This window comes from Ochotona princeps, chromosome 26 (genome assembly GCF_030435755.1).
Source record: "Ochotona princeps isolate mOchPri1 chromosome 26, mOchPri1.hap1, whole genome shotgun sequence".
Classification (NCBI taxonomy): domain Eukaryota; kingdom Metazoa; phylum Chordata; class Mammalia; order Lagomorpha; family Ochotonidae; genus Ochotona; species Ochotona princeps.
In genome coordinates this window covers 6,025,624-6,032,014 of record NC_080857.1, presented here as the reverse complement: position 1 = coordinate 6,032,014, position 6,391 = coordinate 6,025,624, and positions in this window count along the sequence as shown.

Genomic DNA, 6,391 nt, shown 5'->3' with positions numbered 1-6,391 from the left:
TAGGCAGGAATCCATGCCAGATTCTCACAGTGTCAAATGGGGATAAACACTTCGTATCAGATGAGTATTGATTCTGACCTCCATGGTTCAGCTGACATCCACCTGTGGCCACTGGCTTATTGAACAAACAAGCCTTTGAGCCTGTTTACTAGTTCTCATGAGGCTTAGCCCCCTCTCTGGATTTGTGGCCCTCATTTCTTGGGCATCTACCATGTGCCCAGGCTTGATATGTAACACCAGCCTCAATCCTCTGAGCCATCCTAGAAGGAAGCTACCATTACCTGGAGCTTTGGGAATGAGAAGGTGGAGGTCAAGTGACTTACCAAGACAATGGGATGGAACCCAACCCAGCCCCAGCACCAATCATTCTTTAGCCACCTGGGACTGTTTGGGTACCCATGGGCTTAAGCAGCTTTATCTGTCGAATGGCTTATGGTACCAAATACTCAATTCATAGGGGCCAGCATTGTGGCATAACAGGTTAAGCCACCACCTGTGATGCTGGCATCCCATGTGGTCACCAGTTAAAATCCCAGCTGTTCCATTTCTGACCCAGACCCCAGTGGCTGAAGAAGCTCCTGACTGCAGGTTTCAGCCTGGCCCCCACTTTGCAGCCACTTGGAGAGTGAACCAGCAGTTGAACAATTTCTCTTTCTCCCCCTACCCGTCTCTCTTCTCTCTGTAACCCTTTAAGGCCCAGTGGGCAGTGGCTTTTCTGTGCTTACTCACTCCTTCCTAAGGAAACCAGTCACCACCAGGTTCCTAGGTCCCAATACCCTGCAATGGGAATTCTTGCTCCTAAAAATCTGCCTGAATTTTCCTTCTGTTTGTATTCATCCTCGGAACTCAAGCAAGTGTTGAGACCACTGGTGCCTCCCACCCCAGAACAACCCTCCCTTTGTGCAGTTGGAAAATGAAGCATCTTGCTTAGCTTTTGTGAGGGTGGCAGTAACTGAGTGCTACAAATCATGGCCAGGCTGCAGGCTCGGAGACAGGAGTCCAGCTGGGGACTGGTGTGTTTGTTGCGGTGGGGGAGTTCCTCCTGAGAGTGCTGAGTGAAGGATCTGCTGCAGGCTTCTCTCCTGAGCTACCAGGGCTGGCTTCATAGTCACATGGTCGCATGATGCTCATTCTGCGTTTTCACAGCGTATTCCCTCTACAGGAATGTCCCCATGTGCCACTTCTCATAAGGACCCCAGTCAGATGGGGTTAGCACCTACCCCAAAAGTCCCGTTTCAATTTGATCACCTTTGTGAGACTCCTGTCTCTAAAATAAGGCCACATTGTGAGGTTGTTGGCAGTTAAAACTCTAGCATATAAATTTGTGGGGAGATGTGTTTCAATCTATAACAGCATTTCTTTTGACCCCACATAATCTGACAAGGGAAGGCATTCTGAATCCAAGTTTATTGTGAAAATTTGCAGACCTAACAGAATTAAAGGGTTTGTTTGCTTGTTTTTTACAGTGACTGCCCTAAGTGTACTCCCTGGATTCTACTGTTAGCATTTTGGCTGTGTTTACTTTATCACGGATTTCTCTGGAGTGATGACATCTCAGTGCAAAGAAATAAACCGCCCTTTGACTAGGTGGGTATAGGTTGGTGTAGCACATCCGACATCTGGTAAGTAAAGCATGGATGGGTTTCAGGCCTGAAGCTCCCTTGGCCCAGAGCCTCCCCATGAGCAGTGCACGACCTGTGTCACTGTCCACAGTGTCCATGTTGACCCTGAAGAGTCTTCTGAGTGAGCAATAGAACAGCCACAAAGTCTTTGCTTTTAAACAGAGAACTATATAGGCAAAAGAAGTGAACAGACACTTTTCAAAAGAACAGATTTGAATGGCTAATAGACAAATGAAAAGACGTTCAGGATCCCTAGCCATCAGGGAGATACAAATGAAAACTACATTGAGGTTCCACCTAACTCAATGAAGTTGGTCTACATTCAGAACTCTACTAACAACACCTGTGGGCATGGATGTGGGGAGAAAGGTACTCTCCTTCACAGTTGGTGGGAGTGTAGGCTGGTACAACCTCTATGGAAATCAGAATGGAGAGTGCTTAGAGAATTGCAGATAAACCTGCCATAGACCCAATTATCCCACTCCTAAGAATATACCCAAAGGAAATGAAAACTGCATATGAGAAGGGGATTTGTAATTCTGTATTTATAGCAGCACAGTGTACAATAGCAAAGACATGGAAACAATGCAGATGCCCATCCAAAGAGGAGTGGTTAAAGAAACTGTAGTATATTTACTCCATGGAATATTACTCAGCCATTAAAAAGATTGAAATTATATCATTTGCAACTAGATGGTCCCAAGTAGAGACCATTATACTCTGCGAAATAAGTCAATGAAATGTCAATCCCAAAAGGACAAATAACATACGCTCTCTCTAATATAAGCAAGCCATCATGCAAATTCTAAGTTCAATAACCCTTTCAATGCTGTTTTTGCTGCATCCCATGCGTTTTGATTTTTTTTTATTTCATTTTCATTTCTTCCAAATGGTTTCTTTTCTCTTGTTAAATTCATCACTGGCTCCTGGATTGCATGGTGGCATCATTTTACCCAAGGAGCTTTTTATGTATGTATTTTCTTTTCGTCACCCATGCGTAGGTTATTCAGTGGAGTGCTTTTTGACTCCATGGTGCTGTAATTTTGTTGTTGTTGTTGTTTTAACTTCATACCTGTGGTTGACTTCTGTTTCGTGGCTTTTCCATTAAGGGAATATATAGTGATGGCATAATAGAGACTATTGTATCCAGATGTGAAGATACAATGCAATATGCATCCCTACTTCCAAATCAAAGATGGACTCCCAATGAAACTGCTGGACATATCTAGATAATGGGAAGCTGGACTGTCTGTCATTGTACCAACAATGTCTGGGCACACTTAAATAGCAGACTGATGAACTTATTACTGCCTATGAAGGGCTATCCTAGTGTAATAACATGGGGAAAATCAGTAAGGGGTGGGAATTTGCTGGGGGAAATCCCAGATCCTAGGGAATTGTACCATAAAATTCAAAATTAACTATAAAAATAAAGTTAAAACAAAACCCAAAGAAATGTGCAATTCAAAATTGCTTTCTGAACTGACACAGAACTCATGTACAGCAATGTGTGACTCAGGACATGTGGTGGGGACATAGTATGACAAGATGGCTGAATGAATTTACTCCACACAAGACAGTTGAATGAATGCATGCTGGGTTGGCTGAACTACTTTTCATAAGCCTTGTTTAGGTGAAAATGACTAGCAACCAAAAATGTTTAGATCCTACGTGAAAGAAATGCCCACCAGGGAAAAAAAAGTAGCCTATGGTACAGTTAAATTGAAATGGATCAAGGTGATGATGCTGATGAAGCCTTGAGATGGTAATTCAGGTTGCTTCAGCTGAGTTTGTCCTCCCACTCTGTCCCTCACCTTTTTCTTGCTTGTCCTATAGCAGGGAGGAGTCTCCCCCAAACTCAGAGACACAGGGAATATAGTTGCATGTTTAGGGGAGACTCTGCAGGGTCAGCAGAACCTGACCCTGGCCAAGGGAAAAGCCTAGAAGGTTCAGCCAACCGAAGGATCAGAACTGTGTTTGTCAGGGCAGTGACTCGGGCCTGCCGATGCTCCCCCAGGCTGCAAACTGAGTTAATATTAATGGGCCCAAGGTGATATGGGCTTGTGCAATTGTGGATCTGGCAACCTCACCCCAACAGATGATCCTGTGCATTCACCCCAATGCCTGTATTCCAGTTACCCTCCGGGTAATGCCCAAGAAAGGAACAGATGGCCTGGGACTCTGACCAGCAGAAGGTGGTGACAACACTCCTATCCCAGAACATCAAATGTCATGCTGACACATTAGCATTTTGTCAGTTGATGCCACTGAGCCACCGGAGAACCAGGGCTGCTTTAGGGCTCTGTCTTACTGTCCTAGGGCACCAGAACCTATGAGCCTAGCAGCAGAGAGAGGCATGCTGCGAAAATCAGCTCTCGGGTCTCCTAGCACCTGTGTGCCTGGCATATTCCCCTCTCAGTGCTGGGGGTAACAGCCTCATTGCAAACCCGCCCTTGAGTGACCCCGCTGAAAGTCCATTCAGCAGCGTTTTCTGGTGGAAGGTTGGGGTGACATGTAATTAAATGGACTGCATGGTCAGATAGGTTTGGGAGACACTGCACTCCTTTCTGTCACTGGAGTGTGAAGCCTTACCGTGAAGATTTTTCCCAGAGTTTTAATTTCCCAAATGCACTTGCATGGGCAACTTTCCCTCAGCACAAACTAATGCTCCAGGGAGAGGCTTCCCAGACAGGCCCTTGACCTGTCTGGAACTGCCTGCCTCAAAAACATTTCATGTGCCCATTCAGCCTTCCTCATCTGCCAGCACATCTCTCTGTTTAATTCTGAAGTTAATATCTGGTGTGCTTTAAAAATAGAAAGACATCATCCATCTGCTTGTTCACTCCCCAAATGGCCTATCCAGTCAGAGCTGGGCTGGTCCAAAGCTGGGAACCAGGAGCTTCCTTTGGGTCTCCCATATGGGTGCAGGGTCCCAAGGCCTTGAAAAATGCTCGGTTGCTTTCCCAGGACGTTTGCAGAGAGTAGGGTCTGAAGTGGAGCAGCCAGGACTTGAATCAGAGACCATGTAAGGAGTTATTCGAATATCCCACCCTGGACCCGGAGCCATTTCCTCTTCCTCACAGCTCACAAAATCCACGCCAGTCCAGCTGTCCACCAATCAGCCATTTCAGCTGAGAATCCCACCCCAAGCCCCCCAGCCCCATCCCCAACTCTGCCCACTTACCAATCATTCTTAGGCAATCACCTGTGACAGTCTCAGGCACCAATCCCCTGGGGTCTGCCCTCAGTCCCTCCCATCGCTGCCCCCCACACCTTGCAGGCTCACCTGAGTGACAAAAGGGCCCCCAGGTGCGGCTCTATCTCTCTCTTCTCCTTCCAGCCTGCCACCCCTTCTTCCCCCTTCCCCCTCGCCTCCCTACCACCTCATCCCATTCCTGCCCCACTGGAATAAACCTCCTAAGATACCTCGTTGCGTCTGGTGTTTTCAGCTCATGGCAAAGAACCGGGTTGCGGGAATTAGCTGCACGCAGTATCGTAATAACTTATGAAATAGAACTCTAACCTTTTAAAAATAACTAGCAGACTAGAAGGGATGCCAGCTCCACAAGTGGAAGATGAATTTCCTACGTCACCAGGCCAGCCTCATCCACTTTTTCTTTTGAAAAATGTTTTTTGAAGGTAGCTTTGTTGAAATGTCGGTCACATGGGCCTCAGCTGGATGGCGTCTTTTGGGGTGCAGGTCTCTCAAATCCAAGAGGACTGGCTGGAGGCATGGTGGGTGTACAAGGTAGAAGTGCCGCCCACACGAGGTGGACAGAGCTGCCAGCTCTGGCCAAACCCACTGACAGTGCACAATGATTCCAATTTCTCCACAACTTTGCCAGCACTTGCTATTTTCTGAGTGTTTTTTTTAATAGGCACCCAACACTCATAGGTGTGAGATATTATCTCATCGTAGCATTAGATTTCCCTGAATGATTGTTAATGTTGAGCCTCCTTTCTTGCGTTTGCTGATCAATTACGTATGTTTGGAGAAATTGTAAGCAAGTCCTTTGACTATTTCTTAATCGGGTTTCTTTTTTTTTTAAGTGTTGGGTTGTAGGATTGTGTATATATACCTATGCATGTACTCTAGAAATCATTACTTACAAGACACTTGATCTGCAAACATCTTCTCCTACTCCATGGCTTCTTCTTCACTTTGTTGAGTGTTTCCTTTGACGCGTAGGAGCTATCTGTTCTGATGTGGTTCAGTTTATTTTAAGCCAGTGCTTTGGTGTCAAATCCAAGAAATCATTGCTAATTCCAATACCATCAAGATTCCTCCTATGCTTTCTTCTAAGAGCATTGCAGTTTGAACTCTCATATTTAGTTTTTTTTTTAATTCATTTTAACTTAGATTTGTTCATGGAAGAAAGAAAAGATTCAACATGTTTTGGCAGTGTGAATGTCTGGGTTTTTCAACATGACTTGCTAAAAACTCTATCCTTTCCTCCACCGCCTGCACTTTGCATCTATGTTCAAAGTTGACTGAACATGCGTGAGAGTTTATATTAGGGGGTTTTATTCTATTCAGTTAATTCATACACTTCTATGCCAGTTTCACACTGCTGCAATTACTTGTATCGTTGGAATCAGGGAACGTGAGATCTCCACGCTCTCCTTGGTCAGGACCATTTTGCCCGTTTGGGAGCCCCTGTTCCGGTGGTGTGGGTCTGATAGAGGTTGCTCGGCATCTTAACCTCTCTAAGTTCTCCAGCCCTTGGCCATGGAACATCCTCAGGTTTATCTGTCTTTGTCTCTGTGTT